Below are 23,478 nucleotides of genomic sequence, written 5' to 3' on the forward strand. Positions count from 1 at the left end.
CTACAATAGCAATATCTAATGGAACCAATATTAGTAACAAATTCCATAACTTAAGCCATTTAGGTATATTATCAAACACCTTGTAGGCATAAATCTATAAATCTCATCACCATATAGTTAGTTCATCTAATTACCACCATTCATCAACAATTTATCCCACCTTCATGATTAACTAATTTATAACTTCCAACATCACATATATGACCATCCATCCACACCCAACCAATAAAATTCCATCAAATATTCATCTTTCAATCTTTACTATAGTTATGTAATTAAATTGGGAACTTATGGCTTCCAATAACCATAACAAGAGTTCTATTACTTATTCATACTCATATCCCCTTAATAAATCCATACATGTAAGTCTAAGGGTGTAGGATTACCTTTTTGGAAGAAATCTTGTAAAACCCTCCTTTGAGTTCTTGAAGAAATTTCTTGAAGATCTAAGCCCAAGATAATGGGTATTGCTTACCTTGAAGGTGGGAGGGGTTGGAGGTCTTGCGAGAGTGTAGGAAAACCCTAAAAGTCGTCCAAAAGAAATGGGGGAAAATGAATCCCGAAATTGTATTTATAAGCCTAGATTTCGGACGCAATCGTGGATGCTTTGCATCCGAGCAGTCCTCCGCTCAGGAGCTCGGATGCTACGCGGATTCTATGGCAGTACTTCACTGCCAGCCCCTCTTTTCGAGCTTCGCATCCGCGCAGTCCTCCGCCAGCCTTCGGTAATAACTTCTTGTACGAAAGTCCAAATGACAAACAGTTTGAAGCATTAGAAACTAGACTCGAAGATCTTTCATTTGATAGGTTGTGCATCACATAACACCTTATTTGTAGTTATGCTCGTCCAAAGTGTGGTCTTGTGCTGACCCATTTGGAATTTTAGTCTTTCATGTAGTTTTCAAACTTGGCTTAGACTTAGGTCTCTCCTTGGACCCCAAATCACTTATGATATACCTTGTACACTTTTATCATATACAATTGATAACCATCATATAAATAGTCCTCATTCGCACACAGCTGATTCATATTTACGGAGTGTTACATTACCCGTACTCATCCCGATAGGGCTTTAAATGTCTAAAAGATCACATTAATACTCATCTAACATATCCACAACTAATCTGGATTTACGAGGTGTTACATTATCTCCCCTTTGGGATCATTCATCCTCAAATGATTATTCTGGTTGTATCTTAAGCTAACTCCGGACCTTAAATTGGTCTGGTGGGAACATGAACTTTCATTAACACTTCCATACTAAACTGAATGAATAAACAATTACTGAACTAATGAGATACTGAACTGGATAGGTACTAGAGTGAATGACTACTAAACTGGCTAAACACTGAAAGACATGGAGATTGTATTATAAGGTCTGAATGAGAAGGTTAGATACCTTCGACATTTCTCCAAAATACCTACAGCTAACAAAGTATAACACTAGCTCCACAGGGCATAATAATACACATAATATGATACATATATGAATACTTGTTTGTTATGTGTACGTGAATTTTTAACAAACGTGGATATATGAATACTGAACTGGCACGAATAATCGAGTGTTGAACTGACGTGAATATCTGATCACTGAAATTACATCAATATCTGAGTATTAAGATTGCATGAATATCTTAGTACTAGAATGACATGAGTATTTGAGTATTGAACTGACTTGAATGTTCTAACATGATATCTGAATACTGGAAACACAAATGTCGTGACATGAGATTTGAATAGTGGAAACTTGAATGTTATAACATGACATGTGAAATACTGGTGTACAACCGCCAATTTTGGTAAAACCTCTAACTCGTAAGCTACTTGCCCGATCCTTCATAGGATCTTATATGGCCCGATGTATCTGTTACTGAGCTTTCCTTTCTACCCAAATCTTATAACACCTTTCATAGGCAAAACTTTCAAAAACACCCAATCATCAGCTTGAAACTCTAGGTCTCTATGTTGCATGTTCGAATAGGACTTTTGGCAACTCTGAGCTGTCTACAAATGCTCTTGAATCAACTTGATTTTCTCCATAGACTGATTGACCAAATCTGGTCCCAACAACTCTGTTTTGCCAACTTCGAACCAACTAATTGGAAATCTACACCTTCGCCCATAAAAACATGCTTTCAAAATGAGCGAAATAATCCTATTATAAGGTCCATATTTACCATCTCCCCTAAAGTATGTGTGTGTTCTGAGATAAACATTTGGTTTTCTGCTGCTCGACTTTCACTTGCTGACAATTCAAACATTTGGCCACAAAGTCTGCAACTTTCTTTTCATGTCGTTCCACTACTAAATCTCCTTAAGATCATGATACATCTTTGGGAAACCTAGGTGGATAGAATAATTGGAATTATGGGCTTATACCATTTTCCTCCCTCGCTAAATCTATCATTGTTGGAATACACAATCTATCCTAGTACCTCAAAGTATCATCATCTCCCCTTTGTTAAAAAGTCATCATCTTATGCATGTGAATCCCGTATTTCAACTACTACAAGTAGGGATCATCAAACCGTTTCCCCTTCATTTCGGCTACTAAGGAGGAACATGTCCTGTTCTAGACAACAACTCCACTATTTTGGTGTCCGAAAGTCAAAATCCTACCTTGGCTAAGCAGTGAACTTCTTTCAACATAGTTCTCTTGTCTACCTCATTCATGAGCTATACTTCCCACACTTGATTATCTTCTTAAGTACTACCTAAAAACACTTATAGTATTGTTGTGAGCTAAGTCACTGACCACTACTCGAAATAATAGAGTCTCGTGCAATGGCACTCCCCTCGTAATACATAAATGGGTATGATTTTATAGTGTTTCTGCCCCATGCTAACTATGTGGGTTTCAAAAATTTACTGATGATTTTCACACCTCTCCCTTAAAACAAAGGTTAGGATCTTGTACTTGCGGATCATTCTCTTTTGTTGAGATCTGAACAACTTTTCTTATCTTCTACAAAAAAAATTCACTTTATTTCAATGACGACTCATCTTTTAACTTACTCCTAAGAAATTTTTCTTACTAGGAAAAACTAAATTACTTATATAAGGGAAAGCTAATGTATTCACAACTATCATACACAATCTTAATAATTTAACTCTACTTACACTGTCAATCTTGGGAAAACCTATTTTCGATAATTATTAAAGGCTATTCTTTTGTTGTTGATCTCTTACTGCTAGTTGATTTTTTTTCCACTGTCACTGCACTTCGGGTTTAACTTAAACTCTTTGGGTTCTAACACATATTTGATCTTTCAAACTCTCACCCACTCACTAGAGTTAACCTGGCTAAATGAATCAAATCTTACCTCTACTAGCTCTGCTGAAATTGCTAATCCACTATATTTACTCAAAAATTATTTACTATTCTTTTAGTAACCACCTGCTAGCATCATGTTTTCTTGCTGTACTTTGAATAACTAAAATGAAGAATAAGGTTATTCCTAACTTCCCTCACCATTCGAACCTATTCAACGGTTGCACACTATTTTTCTTTTGTACTATGTACATGGATCACACTTAGGAAAATTTCATCTGTATTAAATAAAATTGGAATATCTAATTTCTATACACTTCAAAATCATGCCAAACTATAAACGTTTGGGGAAAACACTTAGTCACATACCTAAGGGGAACTGTCATATCTTTTATCTCACAATAATACCTACTTCTTATAGTAACTTACGAAGGTGGTACTTTCTAGTTCTAGTATAAATAAATCTGACAACTTAAAATAATTCCCTGAAATACAATATCGGCTGTTGTTGATTCTCACTACATACATCATGTCTTATTAGTCATATGCATGCGTCGTATGAAAAAAAATCTCTGGTAATATCAAACATTTCAGACTACTAGGAATTTTGCCCTTAGTCTTCTTTTCGTACAAAACTATAATGACCAATTCTAGGCCATTCGCGGTTAAATTCTTAACCCGCTACACTGTAGGGTGTGACATCTAAATTATCATCATCCAACTTTTGGCTCAATTGCTAAAAATTTAAAATAAAATTTGTTTTGTTGTAAAAAAAACATACGGATACACTACCACACACAAACATGTCCTTCAGAGTATATCATTATCGATAAATCACTTCCTGCGCCATCCGGTGAGTCTTGGTCTTAATCCTGACCTAAAATATACGAAGATTTTGCTACAATCAATGTTACTTACATTTTCTTTTAGCACCCATAGGCATCATTGTATACTTACCAGTTACCAGAATTTTGATACACCGAAAATTGGAGATCTGGTAACTGATAATTGGCATACTGAAGAACCATAAACTTGCTAACTGAAAGACTGTATAACTGGTAACTGAGGTAAACTGATAACCATAAGACATGATAACTGCTTTTGTACTTTCTAATAAGGTTATGCTCTAATCTGTACTACTATACGTTGCATCCCACTTTAAACATCCTCTAAAGTCTTATATTTACCAACCTGTACTCCATATTTATACCCCAATAGGAAATTATCCTCTCTAGGACCTTAGGTTTCTCTTGCGCATCGCTTAGGTATCCAATACATTTGGAATACGATAGGAAGAGAAGGTTAACTATTGATCTAAGCTTCATGGCACGATCTAGAGCAGAATGAAATGAGACAATCCTGGATGTCTTGGTAGTTAACCATTTATATGAGTGGCCGGCACACACATATAAAGGAAACTCTACTAGACACAGCTTCATAGACTCCCTAGGACTCTTGAACCTAGTGCTCTGATACCAAGCTTTGTCATGCCCTGAACATGGGCCTGGACGTAACACGACACTCGGTGCCTGACTACATATGACCGAGCGAACCAACTGGCTGGCTGAATCAACATGTGATATCATAACATACTAAATGCGGAAGATAAACTAATTCATGCTAATATACTGAAAGTCTGAATGATAAAAGTCAAAGTGTGGAAACAGTAATACAATTCTAAAATATATTTGTAGCCAACAAGGCTTAATATGAAAATCCTGCGACTCTGTCTAGCTGTTACTCTAGTCTATGAAGCCTCTAATGAAGTTCTGAAAACACTTACTGTCTAATATTACTGAAGACTATAAGGTAATGATAATGCCCCGAAAGAATTAGGGATCACCAAATGGCTGGTATGAGAATCCTAGCGCTCTGAATCATCAACATGTAAATCATTACCCTCATCATGAGATGCAAGCACAAGGCAAAAGGGACGTCAATGCATTTGAATTGCATTGGTATGTAAAGCAACTGAAAGAAAAAAATTATCAATGCTGAAACTGAAACTAAGCTGATAACTGAGAATTGATAATTGATACTGAAATGATAACTATTGAAACAGAAACTGAAATGATATCTAAAAACTGACAACTGTAACTAAAATGATAACTGATAGCTTATAACTGAAATGAACAAAGGAAGTAAGGATGTGAATACTCCCTCTTCTGAAAGATGAACAACCTATTTATCTGAATTTTAAACTGCAGCCTCAGACCCAATATATATATATATATATATATGTGTGTGTGTGTGTGTGTGTGTGTATGTGTATGTGTGTGTGTGTGTGCACACGCGCGCGCACAACTGCGGCCTCGAGCCCAAGTATACGTATACATAACTGCGGCCTCGGTCCCAAAGATGCATAAAGCATAAACTGGGGCCTCAGGCCCAAACATGCATAAAGCATTAACTTCGGCCTCAGGCCCAAATATAGGTGTTCAACATTCAGGGATTTAAAATCAGGAACTGAAAATCATACTACAATACATGACAGTGAAATACTGAATTACACTGAGTTACATGATACTAGAATACTGGATCACACTGAGTTACATAATACTAGAATACTGAATAGGACTAGGCTGAGACATGTATTCTTGAACTGATTATGAACACTGAAACTTCAACTGTTTATGGCATACTGAGTAATCTATACTAAGACTTGGGGGCATCAAACCCAAGTCTATATTAAATATGCACTGAGCTCACAACGTTCAGAATGAAAGTCATGAACGAGTTATGAAGCTAAAGAATAGAAGTTCTACAACAATTCAAGGAACTAGGCTGAACTATATTTCTGAGGCAATTAGTAACGTGGTAAAAGAAACATAGTGTAGGGAGAATCATTAACATTTCCAAACATAGAGAGTTAACCTCACATACCTCAATTTCACCCCTTAGTACTACTACTACAATGATCCACAATACTAAGAACCTTCAATCTACAATAGCAATATCCAATGGAACCAATATTAGTAAAAAATTCCATAACTTAAGTCATTTAGGCATATTATCAAACACCTTGTAGGCATAAATTTCTACATCTCATCACCATATAATTAGTTCATCTAATTACCACCATTCCGCAACAATTTATCCCACCATCATGATTAACCAATTTATAACTTTCAACATCACATATATGACCATCCATCCACACCGAACCAATAAAATTCCATCAAATATTCATCTTTCAATCTTTACTATAGTTATGTAATTAAATTGGGAACTTATGGCTTCCAATCACGATAACGAGAGTTCTATTACTTATTCATACTCATATTCCCTTAATAAATCCATACATGTAAGTCTAAGGGTTTAGGATTACCTTTTTGGAAGAAATCTTGTAAAACCCTCCTTTGAGTTCTTGAAGAAATTTCTTAAAGATCTAAGTATTTTATGTGTAGATTTCATCAATACTAGTGTAAAAATAATGGAATTCACACCAAGATAATGGGTATTTCTTACCTTGAAGATGGGAGGGGTTGGAGGTCTTGAGAGAGTGGAGGAAACCCCTAAAAGTCGTCCAAAAAAATAGGGGAAAATGAATCCCGAAATTGTGTTTATATGCCCAGATTTCGGACGCGAACGTGGATGCTTCGCATCCGAGCAGTCCTCCGCTCAAGGGCTCGGATGCTATGGCAACACTTCACTGCCAGCCCCTCTTTTCGGACGTGGCCTCGGATGCTTCGCATCTGCGCAGTCCTCCACCAACCTTGGGTAATTTGGTCATAACTTCTTGTAGGAAAGTCCAAATGATAAACAGTTTGAAGTGTTAGAAACTAAACTCGAAGATATTTCATTTGATATGTTGTGAATCACATAACACTTACATATCTGTAGTTATGCTTGTCCAAAATGTGGTCTTGTGCTGACCCATTTGGAATTTTAGTCTTTCATGTAGTTTTCAAACTTGGCTTAGACTTAGGTCTCTCCTTGGACCCCAAATCACTTATGATATACCTCGTACACTTTTATCATATACAATTGATAACCATCATATAAATAGTCTTTGTCCGCACACAGCTGATTCATATTTATGGAGTGTTACATTACTCATACTCATCCCGATAGGGCTTCACATGTCTAAAAGATCACATTAATACTCATCTAACATATCCACAACTAATCCGGATTTACAGGGTATTTTAGTGAGGTTGGTCGTTTCTTAGCCCAGTCGTGTTCTAGCTTGCACAGTCGCTTGTTCTTCATTATTTGAGCGTATCCGAGATCTGCAGTATGATGATCCTTATTTGCTTGTCCTTAGAGGCACAAGACGACATAGAGGTGCCAAGTAGGTTATAGTCAGAGATGACGGAGTTTTGAGGATGCAGGGTCTTGTTTGTGTGCCTAATGTAGATGGACTTCGTGAATTGATTTTAGAGGAGGCCCATAGTTCCCGGTATTCTATTCATCCGGGGGCCGCTAAGATGTATCAAGACTTGCAGCAACATTATTGGTGGAGGAGGATGAAGAAGGATATTATTGCGTATATAGCTCGGTGTTTGAATTGTCAGCAGGTAAAGTACGAGCATTAGAGACCTGGTGGTTTGTTTTAGAAGATTGAGATTACTAAGTGGAAGTGGGAGCGTATCACTATGGATTTCGTTGTTGGACTTCCACGGACTCAGAGGAAGTTTAATGCAGTATGAGTTATTGTGGATAGGCTGACCAAGTCATCACATTTCATTCCTGTGGTAGTTTCCTATTCTTCTAAGCGGTTGGCAGAGATTTATATTCGAGAGATTGTTCGTCTTTATGGTGTGCCCGTGTCTATCATTTCTGATCGGGGTACACAGTTTACCTTGCATTTATGGAGGGCAGTGCAACGTGAGTTGGGTACGCGGGTCAATTTGAGCACAATATTTCATCCTCAAACAGATGGGCAGTCCGCGCGTACCATTAAGATTTTGGAGGATATGATCCGGGCATGTGTTATTGACTTTGGAGGTTCTTGGGATCAGTTCTTGCCATTGGTAGAGTTTGCCTACAACAACAGTTACCAGTCGAGCATCCAGATGGCTCCCTACGAGGCATTATATGGTAGGTGGTGTTGGTCGCTGGTTGGGTGGTTTGAGCCGGAGAGAGGCTCGGTTGTTGGGTACAGATTTAGTCAGGATGCCTTGGAAAGGGTTAAGATCATTCAAGATAGGCTTCGTACGGCTCAGTCCAGGCAGAAAAGTTATGCCGACCGTAAGGTTCATGATGTGGCATTCATGGTCGGAGAGCGAGTGTTACTTCGGGTGTCGCCAATGAAGGGCGTAATGAGATTTAGTAAGAAGGGAAAGCTAAGGCCTAGGTTCATTGGTCCTTTTGAGATCCTTGATAGAGTGGGAGAGGTGGCTTATAGACTTGCATTACTGCCGAGTTTATTAGCTGTGCACCCAGTGTTTCATGTGTCCATGCTTCGGAAGTATCACGACGATCCATCCCACGTGTTAGACTTTAGCACTGTCTAGTTGGACAAAGACTTTACCTATGAGGAGGAGCCGGTGGCTATTCTAGGCCGGCAGGTTCATCAGTTGATATCGAAGAGTTATCCTTCTGTTCGTGTTCAGTATAGAGTTCAGCCTGCCGAGGCAGCTACCTGGGAGTCCGAGTCCGATATGTGGAGTCGATATCCCCATCTTTTCCATGACTCAGATACTTTTCTATGTCTGTTCGAGGACGAACGATTGTTTTAAAGGTGAAGAATGTGATGACCCAAAAGGTTTTAAAAGTCAATTCTGTGTTACGAGGCCTTAAAAATCCCCCGGAAAGCCCTTATGTGAAAAAATTGAGAAAATGCTAATTTTGCCTTTAAAATTGAATTTAAGTTGACTTCGGTTAATATTTTGGGTAAACGGACTCAGACCTATGATTTGACGGTCCTGGAGGGTCTGTAGAAAAATATGAAACTTGGGTGTATGCCCGAAATTGAATTCCGAGGTCCCAAACCCGAGAAATGAATTTTTGAAAGAAATTGTTTAACTGAAATTATAAGAGTTTTTGGAATTTAAAGGTGTTTGAATTTGAGGGTATCGGGCCCATATTTTGGTTCCGGAGCCCGGTACAGGTTTAGCATGATATTTAAGCTGTGCCTGTAAAATTTGGCAAGAAACGGAATTCACATGACGTAATCGGACCCTCGATTGTGAAAATGGAACTTTAAGAGTTCTTGAAATTTTTCTTTGATTTTGATGCTAACTAGTAGTTCTAGGTGTTATTTGGAGATTTGATCGCACGAGTAAGTTTGTATGATGTTTTTAGGTTAGTGTGCATGTTTGGTTTAGAGCCCCGAGGGCTCGGGTGAGTTTCGGATGGGGTTCGGGGTGTTTTGAGACTTAGAGATTCTGCTGTCTTAGCTATTGTAGGTGCACATGGGGTTTCTTCTTCGCGTTCGCGAAGGAACTTTCGCGAATGCGCAGAGTAAAGTTTGTCTGAAGGAAATTCCTTCTACGCGAACGCGAGGCACAGGTCGCGAACACGGAGCGTTGGGGGCGTTACCCTTCGCGAACACGACCTGGCTATCACGAACGCGAAGGCTATTATGGTAGGGACCTGGAGAAGGGGTGAAATACTCATCGCGAACGTGTCACTTGGATCGCAAATGTGGAGGCTGGGGGGAGAATGCCTTCACGAATGCGGTGGGTATCTCGCGAACGTGAAGGCTTTTGGCCGCCGCATCTCGCGAACGCGACAGACTTCTCGCTAACGCAAAGAAGGTTTGTCCAGCGATTTTAAAACAGAGGAAGAACGGGATTAAACCCAAAATTTCATATCTCCTTCCCTATAATCAGACCTTAGGCGATTTTTGAAGGGGGATTCATCACCACCATAGGTATGTGTTCTTAGACTCATTTCTTTCATTTTTCATCAACACCTATTAGATGTCTAGGCCTAAATCTTGTTCCTTAAGGGTAGAAATTAGGGATTTTAAGACAATTGAGGATTTTACAAATTTGGAGATTTAGACCTCGATTTGGGGTCGGATTCCGAAACTAATTACATATTTGGGCTCGTAGGTGAATAGGTATTCGGGTTTTGGTTTGAACCTCGAGTTTTGACCAAGCGGGCCCGAGGTCGATTTTTGGATTTTGGGGAAAATGATGGTAAAGCTATAATTAAGCATTGGGTATGAGTTCTTTCACATTTATTGATGTTAATAAGTTAATATTGTCTAGATACAATTGAATTGGAAGTGGAATCAAAAGGGAAAGCGATAGTTGAGACTTGATTCGTGGCTGTGGAATCGAGGTAAGTGTTTGGTCTAACCTTAGCTTGAGGGAATAGGTGTTGTGCCTTATTTGCTATTTGCTAGTGTAGTGTACGACATATAGGTGTAGTGACGAGTATCTATATGTTGGTGTCAAGCATGCCCGTGAGTCTTAAATTGTAATCGTTGTGATTTTTTATAAGTACTATAAATGCCTAAATTGTTGATTATCCATGTTGAGTAAGACCTATGATCATTTTTCGTAGTATTTGTCTATTGTTGAGCATTGGCTCCGGTTGAGGTTCATTTGTGAAGTTAATTGTTAGAACAAGATTGGTTATAGCTGATTCCCTTTCCAGGACGTATTTAATTCCTATTGTTGATTCCCTTTTCGGGATGTATTTATTCTTATTGTTGATTTCCTTGCCGGGATGTTGACTGTTACCATTGTTTGGGTGAGGAAAGAGTGATAAAGCACGAAGGGTGATGCCGTGAACATTCATACTTATGCATATGGTGAGGAAAGAGTGATAAAACATGAAGGGTGATGCCGTGCACATTTACATTCATACTTATGCATATGGTAAGGAAAGAGTGATAAAGCACGAAGGGTGATGTCGTGCACATTTACATTGATATTGATGCATATGGTGAGGAAGAGAGATAAAGCACGAAGGGTGATGCCGTGCACATTTCTAATATTTATATGATGAGGAAGAGAGATAAAGCACGAAGGGTGATGCCGTGTACATTTTCATTATTGATTGCATGGTGAGGATTGAGAGTAAAAGCACGAAGGGTGATGTCGTGCATTTATTGCCAGTTTGTTATGATTTCTTGTTGTTATCGGTTCAAGTGCCTTAATTGTTTCATTCTATTATTTCTTTGATTCTTTATGTTGGTATCTGTAATACCCCCAATATTTTAAATGGGGACATATGCGATATTTAGTAAATAATTTAAGTTTGAAGGAAAAAAAAACAACTAACTAAATAAAAAAAGGAATTTAAAATAAAGGGCCAAGCCCATTAGTGCAATTGAATAACAAAAGGGTTAGAGAGCTTTCAAAAGCTTTCTGAAGCAAAGACGCAGAAAGCAATGGCAACAAAAAAAAGAACAAATAAAGAAAAAGGGGGGAAAGAGAAGAAGAAGAAGAAGAAGAAGAAGAAGAAGAAGAAGAAGAAGAAGAAGAAGAAAGCTTTGGGAAAAGGCCTTAAGAAGAATTGGGAGTTGAAATTGAAAGTATTAAAGCTCTCCTTCGACTCAAGAGGTTAACCTTCTTCCCCTCATCTGTTGAATTATTTCACCGCATCTATGCAATTTTATGTAGTACAAAAGAATTCAATATCAACTTTCTCTTATATAAAAAGAAATATACAATTACTATAGAGATAATGAGGCTATAAAGGTTTAGTTTAAGCACTGATAGGTCTAATTTTAGAGGAATAAATTATACTAAATAGTTTGAAATTGATAGAATTATGGACTAGTTCTATGATTAAATATAAGTCCACAAACTAAGACTAAAACATGAACCCCGATGATTGGGTATTCTAAATTAGTGATGGATTTAGCCTAAATGAGGCAATTAACATGAGATCGATATTATGTAATTATAGATTGATTGGAGGAATTTGTATGAGATGCTTGAGGTGAAGCAGTTGGTATTTCGGCACAAGTACTGTGAGTAGTAACCTTACCTCAATTTGTATTTCTACAGCTAGCATGATTTACATATGATTTTAATATGAGCATGTTACCGACTGATTTGAATCTGCATGTGGGACAAGTCCTTTACTCGATATGATACTACTATATTTATTTTAGATGATTACAGTTATTCTGAATATTCTCATTGTTACTGAATACATTTTACTATTACTTGAGATAAGATTTACCGTTATTGAAACGAAATTACATGATTTGATAAAAACCGAAATGCCCTATATTGTTTTAAAATATTTTCTACGAGTATATACGGATTATAAAGACAAGTATAAATGGGAGTAGACATTGAAGGATCCCGTAGCTAACGGCGGGTTCGTTAGACCTGGTGCACCTTGTAATTACAGATTACCATTATAGCCCTCGCTAGTGAGAAGGTAGAACTAGCATACCGTTACCGACTTCCCTCGAGTAGGGACTACCGTTATATTTGACTTCTTGCGAAGAAGTCCATTGTTATACCGATTACATGATCCGTTTATTGAAACCTCCCAAATGTGAATATTGATATTATACAGTGGTTACCGAGCTTATTACTGAACTGTTAATTGTATTATACTACAAGAAAAACATGATGAGACTGAAAATTATTTATTGTTTCTGAAAGGGCATTTTGATGTTATTTCTGACTTGTCCCCCAATAAAAACGGTTTTGGATAAGTGTTATTGCTCACTGAGCTAGCGACTCATTCTCCGCTAATTTTTTTTTACAGAGACAACAGTTGACGCATGCGAGGATTTCGTTAATTAGAGCGCACAGGTTGATAGTTCTTGGTGAGCCTCGCTCTTGTTTGCGTGGGCGGAGATTTTATTTATTGTTATGGTCTATTATTTGAATTCTTAGAGTCGCTCCATAGTCATTCTTTTAGTGTCATGAGTATTATTTATTTATTATAGTCTTATGCTGAGTATCATTCTTTATTATCAAAGTTGGAGATAAATTAGTATTTCTAGTGGTTAGTTGGTGATTTAGTTATGGTGGAGACTTGTATTAGTTAATGGGCAAGTTGTCAATTGTTTGGTATGATATTAGGATGTTTGGTTGTTGATTTGAGACAGGAAATTTTTTTGCATGGTCCAAAAACAGGGGAAACTCTGCCCGATTTTCTGTAAAATTACCGATGAGGCTTACTTGGGAGCACTTGCTCCTAAGCATCGATCACAATCCTAAATTGGGTCATGACAAAGTTGGTATCAGAGCTTAGTCTTTAAGTCCCGAGTCATGGAGCAATGTTTAGTAGAGTCTTGTTCATGGGTATGTAGACGCCCATACTTATGATCTCGAGGATACTGAACATTTAGGAATGTTTTCCCTTCTTTCATTCTTTGATCGTGCGTTGAGATAACTTGAGATTGACTTTGGAATATTTCTTTTGCAGATGGCCAGGACACGCACACCCTCATCTGTTGGACGTGGTGCTGGACGTGGTACTACCCGGGGTGGAGGTCAAGTTGGGGTTCATCAAACTAGATGACACACTGCTCCTCAATCTCAAGTTGGGAACATGGGTTAAACCCAAGCTGTTATGCCAGATCAAGTGCAAGAGCAGGGAGTTCAGAACGCTCCACCACCAGTGCCAACTGTTGTACCTACTGTTGCCTTACCTGCAGATGCAGTGGCAAGGTTATTGAATGTGCTAGAGGTATTGGTGCCTACTCAGGGTGGAAGTTCAGCTCCTCAGGCTACTTTACAAACACAAGCACCTACAAAGACTCAGCCTTTTGGGAATAAGGAAGTATCCCTACATGAGTTCCTGAAATTGAAATCACCAAAATTCATAGGTTCCGATAACTCAGCAGATCCTCAAGGTTTCTTGGATGGGACACTCAAGGCATTACGTGCTCTTGGATGTTCTAGTGAGAGAGTCGTGGAACTCGCAGCATACAAACTAGAGGATATGGCCAACATATGGTATGAAACAGTATTGCTAGGAAGGCCAGCATGAGCACCACCAGTGACATGGGACGAGTTCACTAAGTTGTTAAAGAATCATTTTCTTCCAGACAGTCTGATGCAACAATATGCTAGAGACTTTGAGAGATTGGTTCAGACTCCAGATATGGATGTGCCAACATATAACACTAAGTTCTGTAAGCTGGCTATATATTCTCCTCACTTAGTGCCTACCGAAGAAGCTTGAGTTCAGAGGTTTGTTGATGGATTGGTTGGTCGTCTATACACTGCAGTAGCCCCACAGATGAAGACTTTATCCTACTCTGATGTAGTCGACCTTGCTAGAAAGATTGAAAACAAAGGATGTGAGGAGCGTGCAGCTAGTGATTTACATAAGAAGGCCAAGACAGGAGGGGCTTTCAGTGGTGGTTTTAGTGAAAATAGAAGAGCAGGAAATTAGGGACAACAACAACAACAACAAGGTTCTCAGACAGGGACACACATGTCTTCACAGTTCACATACAGACCACGTTATAGACAAGGTAATAGGGGACCATCATCTTCTAGACATCATAATTCTGGGCAGATATATGCCACCACTCCAGTCTGCCAGACTTGTGGTATATCACATTTGGCCCAATGTTGTGTTCTAACTGGAGAGTGCTTTCGATATGGCCAGTTGGGACATCACTTAAGGGATTTCCCTCAGCCTACGAGAAATTTCAACCAGGCTTCTATTCAATCAACTGCACCGACTCAGACTACTCGTAATACTTCAGGTGCTATAGGTACAGGAAATAGAGGTTGAGGTGCTAGAGACTGTGCTACTGTGAACCAAGGACAAGGCAATGTTAGTATAGGTCAGGCAAGAGTTTTTGCATTTACTAGACAGGATGCTCAGGCCTCGAATGTAGTGGTTACAGGTATTCTTTCTGTCTTTTCATTTGATGCACTTGCGTTGATTGATCCGGGATCTACTCACTCCTATGTGTCCTCGTACTTTGCTTTGAAATTTAGTAGACAACCCGAGCTATTGAATGATCCTTTTCTAGTTGCTACTCCTGTTGGAGAGTCTCTATTAGCTGAATACGTGTATCGTGCTTGTCAGATTCGGGTTGAGGGTAGAGATACTCTAGATGACCTTATTGTACTCGATATGATTGACTTTGACATGTTGATGGGAATGGATTGGTTATCTTCTTACTATGCTATAGTCGATTGTCATGCAAAGATAGTTAAGTTTGAGATACCAAATGAACCCAGTTTTATTCTAAGAGGGAGTCAGGTTCCAGAGACTTGCAAAATTGTATCTTTTATGAAGGCACAACGACTTCTAAAGAAAGGTTGTTTGGGTCTATTAGCTATTGTAAATGATACAAGAAAGGAAACAGTTAGTATAGAGAATGTACCAGTAGTGAGAGAACTTTCTAATGTATTTCCTGAGGATTTACCAGGATTGCCTCCAATACGAGAAATAGACTTTGGTATTGATTTGCTACCTGACACACAACCCATATCGATACCCCCATATCGAATGGCACCAGCAGAGTTGAGAGAGATAAAGCAGCAGTTACAAGATTTGTTAGATAAGGGTTTTATTAGACCTAGTGCATCACCATGGGGTGCACCAGTACTATTCGTAAATAAGAAAAACGGATCCCTGAGATTGTACATTGACTACAGGCAGTTGAACAAGATAACAATACGCAATAAATATCCTTTGCCTCGTATAGATGACATGTTTGATCAGTTACAAGGAGCTGCCCATTTTTCAAAGATTGACATTCGTTCTGGTTATCATCAACTTAGAATCAAAGATGAAAATATTTCTAAGACTGCTTTTAGAACTCGATACGGGCACTATGAGTTCCTTGTGATGCCTTTCGGACTGACAAATGCTCCAGCTGCATTCATGGATTTAATGAATAGGGTGTTCAAGCCATTTCTGGATAGATTTGTAATAGTATTTATTGATGATATCCTGATATATTCTCGTAGCCAAGGAGAACATGAGAATCATCTCAGGACTGTGTTGCAGACATTGCGAGAACATTGGCTTTATGCTAAGTTCTCGAAGTGTGAATTCTGGCTAAACTCAGTATCATTTCTGGGACATGTTGTATCTAAAGATGGAATTATGGTAGATCCTAAGAAGATCGAAGCTGTGCAGAAATGGCCCAGACCTACTTCTCCTATAGAGATTCGCAACTTTTTAGGCTTAGCAGGCTATTACAGGCATTTTGTGCAGGATTTCTCCGGAATAGCAACGCCACTGACAAAGCTAACACAGAAAAATGCAAAGTTTCAGTGGACAGAGGAATGTGAGCAAAGCTTTCAGAAACTCAAAACGTGTCTGACAACTGCACCAATATTAGCCTTACCATTAGGTTCTGAAGGATTTATAGTATTCTGTGACGCTTCGAGGGTGGAATTAGGATGTGTTCTCATGCAAAATGGTCATGTTATAGCTTATGCTTCGAGATAATTGAAAAAGCACGAGAAAATATCCTACACATGATTTGGAGATGGCTGCAGTGGTATTTGCTCTAAAAATTTAGGGGCACTATCTATACGGCGAAACTTGTGAGATTTATACCGACCATAAAAGTCTGAAGTATATCTTTCAGCGGAGAGATCTAAATCTTCGGCAGCGTCGGTGGATGGAACTACTGAAAGACTATGATTGTTCTATTTTATATCATCCTGGAAAAGCCAATGTGGTGGCTGATGCATTGAGCAGAAAATCTATGGGGAGTTTGGCATATTTAGCCCCTGCAAAGAGACTTTTGGCCAAAGATATTCAGAGACTAGAAGATACAGGTATCAGATTTAGTGTCGGAAATTCAGAGGCATTGTTGGCTTGTGTTCAGGATAAGTCTTCATTAGTTAAGCGTACTAAGGCCACCCAATACGAGGATGAACGATTATGCAAATACATGGATGAGGCCTTAGCTGGTAAAAGCAAGGATATGATTGTTGGAAGTGATGATGTTCTTCGAATGGGTGATAGGCTATGTGTAGCAGACGTAGATGGGTTGAGACATGCTATTCTTAAAGAAGCTCTATCCTGGATCCATAAAAATGTACCATGACCTGAAGCAAAATTTTTGGTGGGAAGGTATGAAGAAAGATGTTGCTAACTTTGTTTCTAGTTGTTTGATTTGTCAGCAGGTCAAGGCTGAGTATCAGCGACCCGCAGGACTACTACAACAAATTGAGATTCCAAAGTGGAAATGGGAAAGAATTACTATGGATTTTGTCATCGGGCTACCACGGACCCTTAGAGGTTATGACTCGGTATGAGTGATTGTAGATCGACTGACGAAATCAGCACACTTTTTGCCGGTGAAGACTACAAATGGTGGAGTCAGGTATGCACAGATATTTATGAACGAAATTGTCCGACTTCATGGAGTTCTAATATCCATCATCTCTGATAGAGGATCATAATTTACCTCACGTTTTTGGAAAATTTTCAAGAATTATTGGGTACACGAGTAGATCTTAGTACTACATTTCATCCACAGACAGACAGACAGGCAGTCTGAACGTACTATACAGATCTTGGAGGATATGTTGAGAGCTTGCATTCTTGAGTTTGGAGGTAGTTGCGATGCTTATATACCTTTAGCTGAATTTGCTTACAACAATAGCTTCCAGTCCAGTATTCAAATGGCACCATACGAAGCATTGTATGATAGAAGATGTCGCTCTCCTATCGGATGGTTTGAAGCTGGTGAGACTAACTTATTGGGACCCGACTTAGTACAAGAAGCTATGGACAAAGTCCAGTTGATCAGACAGAGATTGCTTACAGCTCAAAGTAGACAAAAGTCTTATGCTGATAAGAGAAGAAGAGATTTAGTGTTCACAATTGGAGGCAAAGTGTTCGTACGAGTCTCTCCCATGAAAGGTGTGATGCAATTTGGGAAAAGAGGCAAGTTGAGCCCCAGGTTTATAGGACCGTATGAGATACTAGACCGAGTGGGAGCTGTGGCTTATCGTTTGGCACTTCCTCTTGAGTTGTCCTTTATTCATCCAGTGTTTCATGCCTCAATGCTAAGGAAATGTGTATCAGACTCATCTCAGGTGATTGAAGCACCGACTATACTGCTCGATGAGAAGTTATCTTACGAGGAGGAGCCAATGGCTATTGTTGATAGACAAATAAGAAAACTACGGTCAAAAGAAATCGTGTTCGTGAAAGTCTTATGGAGAAATCATACAGTTGAAGAAGCTACTTAGGAACTAGAAAAAGATATGCAAGCGAAGTACCCCCATTTGTTTCAGTCTATAGGTACGTACTTGAGTTAAATTCGGGGACCGAATTTCATAAGGTGTGGAGGATGTAATACCCCCAATATTTTAAATGAGGACATATGGGATATTTAGTAAATAATTTAAGTTTGAAGAAAAAAAACAGCTAACTAAATAAAAAAAGGAATTTAAAATAAAGGGCCAAGCCCATTAGTGCAATTGAATAACAAAAGGGTTAGAAAGCTTTTGAAAGCTTTCTGAAGCAAAGACGCAGAAAGCAACGACAACAAAAAAAAAAGAACAGATAAAGAAAAAGGGGGAAAAGAAGAAGAAGAAGAAGAAGAAAGCTTTGGACAAAGGCCTTAAGAAGAATTGAGAGTTGAAATTGAAAGTATTAAAGCTCTCCTTCGACTCAAGAGGTTAACCTTCTTCCCCTCATCTGTTGAATTATTTCACCGCATCTATGCAATTTTATATAGTACAAAAGAATTCAATATCAACTTTCTCTTATATAAAAAGAAATATACAATTACTATGGAGATAATGAGGCTATAAAGGTTTAGTTTAAGCACTGATAGGTCTAATTTTAGAGGAATAAATTATACTAAATAGTTTGAAATTGATAGAATTATTGACTAGTTCTATGATTAAATATAAATCCACAAACTAAGACTAAAACATGAACCCCGATGATTGGGTATTCTAAATTAGTGATGGATTTAGCCTAAATGAGGCAATTAACATGAGCTCGATATTATGTAATTATAGATTAATTGGAGGAATTTGTATGAGTTGTTTGAGGTGAAGCAGTTGGTATTTCGACACGAGTACTATGAGTAGTAACCTTACCTCAATTTGTATTTCTACAACTAGCATGATTTACATATGATTTTAATATGAGCATGTTACCGACTGATTTGAATCTGCATGTGGGACAAGTCCTTTACTCGATATGATACTACTATATTTATTTTAGATGATTACAGTTATTCTGAATATTCTCATTGTTACTGAATATATTTTACTATTACTTGAGATAAGATTTACCATTATTGAAACGAAATTACATGATTTGATAAAAACCGAAATGCCCTATATTGTTTTAAAATATTTTCTACGAGTATATACGGATTACATAGACAAGTATAAATGGGAGTAGACATTGAAGGATCCCGTAGCTAACGGCGGGTTCGTTAGACCTGGTGCACCTTGTAATTACAGATTACCGTTATAGCTCTCGCTAGTGGGAAGGTAGAACTAGCATACCGTTACCGACTTCCCTCGAGTAGGGACTACCGTTATATTTGACTTCTTGCGAAGAAGTCCATTGTTATACTGATTACATGATCCGTTCATTGAAACCTCCCAAATGTGAATATTGATATTATACAGTGGTTACCGAGCTTATTACTGAACTGTTAATTGTATTATACTACAAGAAAAACATGATGAGACTGAAAATTATTTATTGTTTCTGAAAGGGCATTTTGATGTTATTTCTGACTTGTCCCCCAATAAAAACGGTTGTGGATAAGTGTTATTGCTCACTGAGCTAGCGACTCATTCTCCGCTAATTTTTTTTTACAGAGACAACAGTTGACGCATGCGAGGATTTCGTTAATTAGAGCGCACAGGTTGATAGTTCTTGGTGAGCCTCGCTCTTGTTTGCGTGGGCGGAGATTTTATTTATTGTTATGGTCTATTCTTTGAATTCTTAGAGTAGCTCCATAGTCATTCTTTTAGTGTCATGAGTATTATTTATTATTATAGTCTTATGCTGAGTATCATTCTTTATTATCAAAGTTGGAGATAAATTAGTATTTCTAGTGGTTAGTTGGTGATTTAGTTATGGTGGAGACTTGTATTAGTTAATGGGCAAGTTGTCAATTGTTTGGTATGATATTAGGATGTTTGGTTGTTGATTTGAGACAGAAATTTTTTTTGCATGGTCCAAAAACAGGGGAAACTCTGCCCGATTTTCTGTAAAATTACCGATGAGGCTTACTTGGGAGCACTTGCTCCTAAGCGCCGGTCACAATCCTAAATTGGGTCGTGACAGTATCCCCTATAGCATGCTACCCATCCCCGTTATTTTTGATTCACTTCTATTATTGTTATTCTGTTAGATATTGTTTAACTGCAGGTTATGTTATTTGTTGTGTCCTAACCTCATCACTACTTCGCCGAGGTTAGGCTCGAGACTTACTCAGTACATGGGGTTGCTGTAGTGATACTATACTCTGCACTTTTTTATGCAGATCCTGGTACTGGAGCATACGGACTATAGTAGAGGTTGCTGCCTTCAGTCCAGCACCCGAGGTAGTCCTGTAGGCGTCCGCAGGCCTTGGCATCCCCTTCTATTCTGTTTCTTTCTGTTCTTTTCTTTTTCAGAGATAGACATGTATTTTCTTTGTTCTGACCCTATTTGTAGTATTCGTAGATAGTCCATGAGATTGTGACACCAGTTCTGGGTGGAGTATTATTATGGATTTCGTATTGGTATTAGCTAAACTGTTAAATTATGTTCTTCCGCATTTCTAATTCCGTTGTATGCTTACATTAATTTGGTAAATTGTTAAAGATAAAGGCAAAAAGGTAGAATAATCAATAACATTGGTTTGCCTAGCGAGCTCAATGTTAGGCGCCATCACTGTCCCGACGGTGAGTAATTGAGGTCGTGACATATTCCATTGTAGTTCATCCCAAATCAATAAGAATTCTTTTTTTCTACTTTATGAAATACTCTTTTCTTCTTTTATTGTTTTATAACAATAGTATCTTTTTTTTCGGGAAGAATTACATAATAGATCACTCCATAAGGTGACATTGCAGTATTTTATCCCAATTACAAGTTTGCAAATGTGTATCCAAATATCAATAAACTCATATCCGAATTTTTTTTCTTTTCTTTTGATTCTCTAGATCTTCCGGCGTGAATGATCCTTGAGTTTCCATTCTCCTTTTTTCCTCAAGTTTATACATATCTATCCCATCTACAAAAATGCAAAAACAGACGCGAGAAACCTAAAATCTCTTCTTCTTCAATGCTAATCTTGTTAAACTTTAAATATAATTTTATGAGAAATTTGGAGTGGGTACTGTTTAAACTTATTAGAAATAGTCTAAGTAGGTTGTATACAAAGTTTGAAGTCATTTGATGGAGTTTTAAACTAGTTTTGAACAAGAATTGCAAGTGAAATCGTATAAGAAGTTCGTCAGAGATGTTTATACACTTTTATATGACATTGTACACTTTTATACAAAGAAATACATTATGTATATAGTTGTATAAAAGTGTATAAAGATGTATAAGCACTGTAAAAAAACGTTAGTGATACCTATGTATACACGTGTAGAAGAAGAAGAATATGTGAGAAATTTACCAAATACATGTAAATAATGTATTATTGTATATGAGAGTTGTTTATACACTATTATATACTATTTATACAATTTTATACATTATTATACAGATGAATCCTATCACTGGACCTTCACATTTTCTTCTTCTTTCTTGGGGATCTTTTGAAATTTAACTCAAATCTAGTTTAAATCTACTCCAAATCACTTCAAATTTAAGTTTTGAACTCCTCTTGATGATTCCAATGTAAAAAAAAAAAAAATCAATTGGAACAACACCCAATCCAAACAACTAATAAATTAAAAAACGCAATTTCTGAAATCGAAGCTTTGAAACACCTTTAATGGTGACTTATGTTTTCCAAGTTTTTAATCAACCACTGGAATTAGAATTACACATGGAATGAGGATAAGACCGAGACCATGTCAATGCCTTCTTTCTAGTTTGATGATCCAACAACCTACCAAGTGAACCTCTTTAGTGCAAACACAATTCTTTCCACTCCATTGAAGGAAGTGATCTTCATATGACTCCAAAAAACTAATTGTTTTATGTATTATTTTTTCTTCTTCATCTAAATAAATTGTGATTATCGGCTTTAAATCTGGAGGAGCATTGATGGAGAATAATAATGATGGAAAAAGTTTGGGATGCAAAGTTGGGACACGAGGAGAAGAAGAACAGAGAAAAGAAAAAAGAAATTAAAAGGAATGGGCTAATGGATGAAAAATAATTTTCACATTATATACAATCTTGATCACACTGGGTAAAGACTTCAAACGCGAACTATTTTTTAATGAGTTATTGAGCCAAGTGATAAGGAGTGTAATTCTCCCGTTCTTTCCGGGTTATTTTTGGAATAAATTCTAAAGAATCCGCTACAGCTAGTATGACAATAATTTTTCTGAAGAAACTCCTAGATCTCCGTATAACAATCTCATGGCCTGTATATGGTCCCGTTTAGAATGCCGTTAATAGTAGAAGATAGTAAAGAACCAATAAAGCTGGGAGAAATAACAGAATGACGGCTCCCATGTGTCACGAGAACAATACTCTTTATCATTAGCTAGTCACTCGCTATTTACTTTCTACTACTATTCTTTTTTCTTTTTTATTTCTCGTGACTCCGCTTCGTCGACACTTATATTAAGGTTAAACTAAATTTGAATTCAGGCAAAAACATTTCTGGAAGGTAATTAATTAAAAACAAAAAAATATTTACCACCACCATCTATACTTCAAATTAAAAGTCCCATATCGAGGCCCGACTCATCCTTGTTGGTTAGTTTCTACTATTCCACTACTGCACTTCACTGGCTGGGTAGTAGATGATGTCCTATATATAAAGTAAAACTCATCACTTTATTGAAATTATCACTTTTTTGTATCACATACTGCTAAAACTATTTTAAGGGTGAATGAAGTAATAAACTGATATAGTATTTCTTGAAAAAACATGTGTGTTTCTTAAATCATTATGTTCCAAATAAAAGAGACAGAAGAAAGAGCTCGTAGAATTATTAGAAACAAAACTAGTCCAGCATTTAATACGCATTCCAGTATTTCAATCTATTATAACTAATACTACAGAATAATTTGTAAAAATGAGGTTATTTGATTATATTATTAGTAACAAAATAATCATAGCATATAATTGAAGAAATTAAAAAAGATAATTCCCCCATAATTAATAAATCCTAGGTAGCACTCCGCAAAGACAGCCGCCTCCTCTCTAGCCTCCAATTCAGACTATTCGTACAACATCTTCTACC

The sequence above is a fragment of the Nicotiana sylvestris genome, chromosome 2, assembly GCF_000393655.2.
Source record: "Nicotiana sylvestris chromosome 2, ASM39365v2, whole genome shotgun sequence".
NCBI classification, from domain to species: Eukaryota; Viridiplantae; Streptophyta; class Magnoliopsida; order Solanales; family Solanaceae; genus Nicotiana; species Nicotiana sylvestris.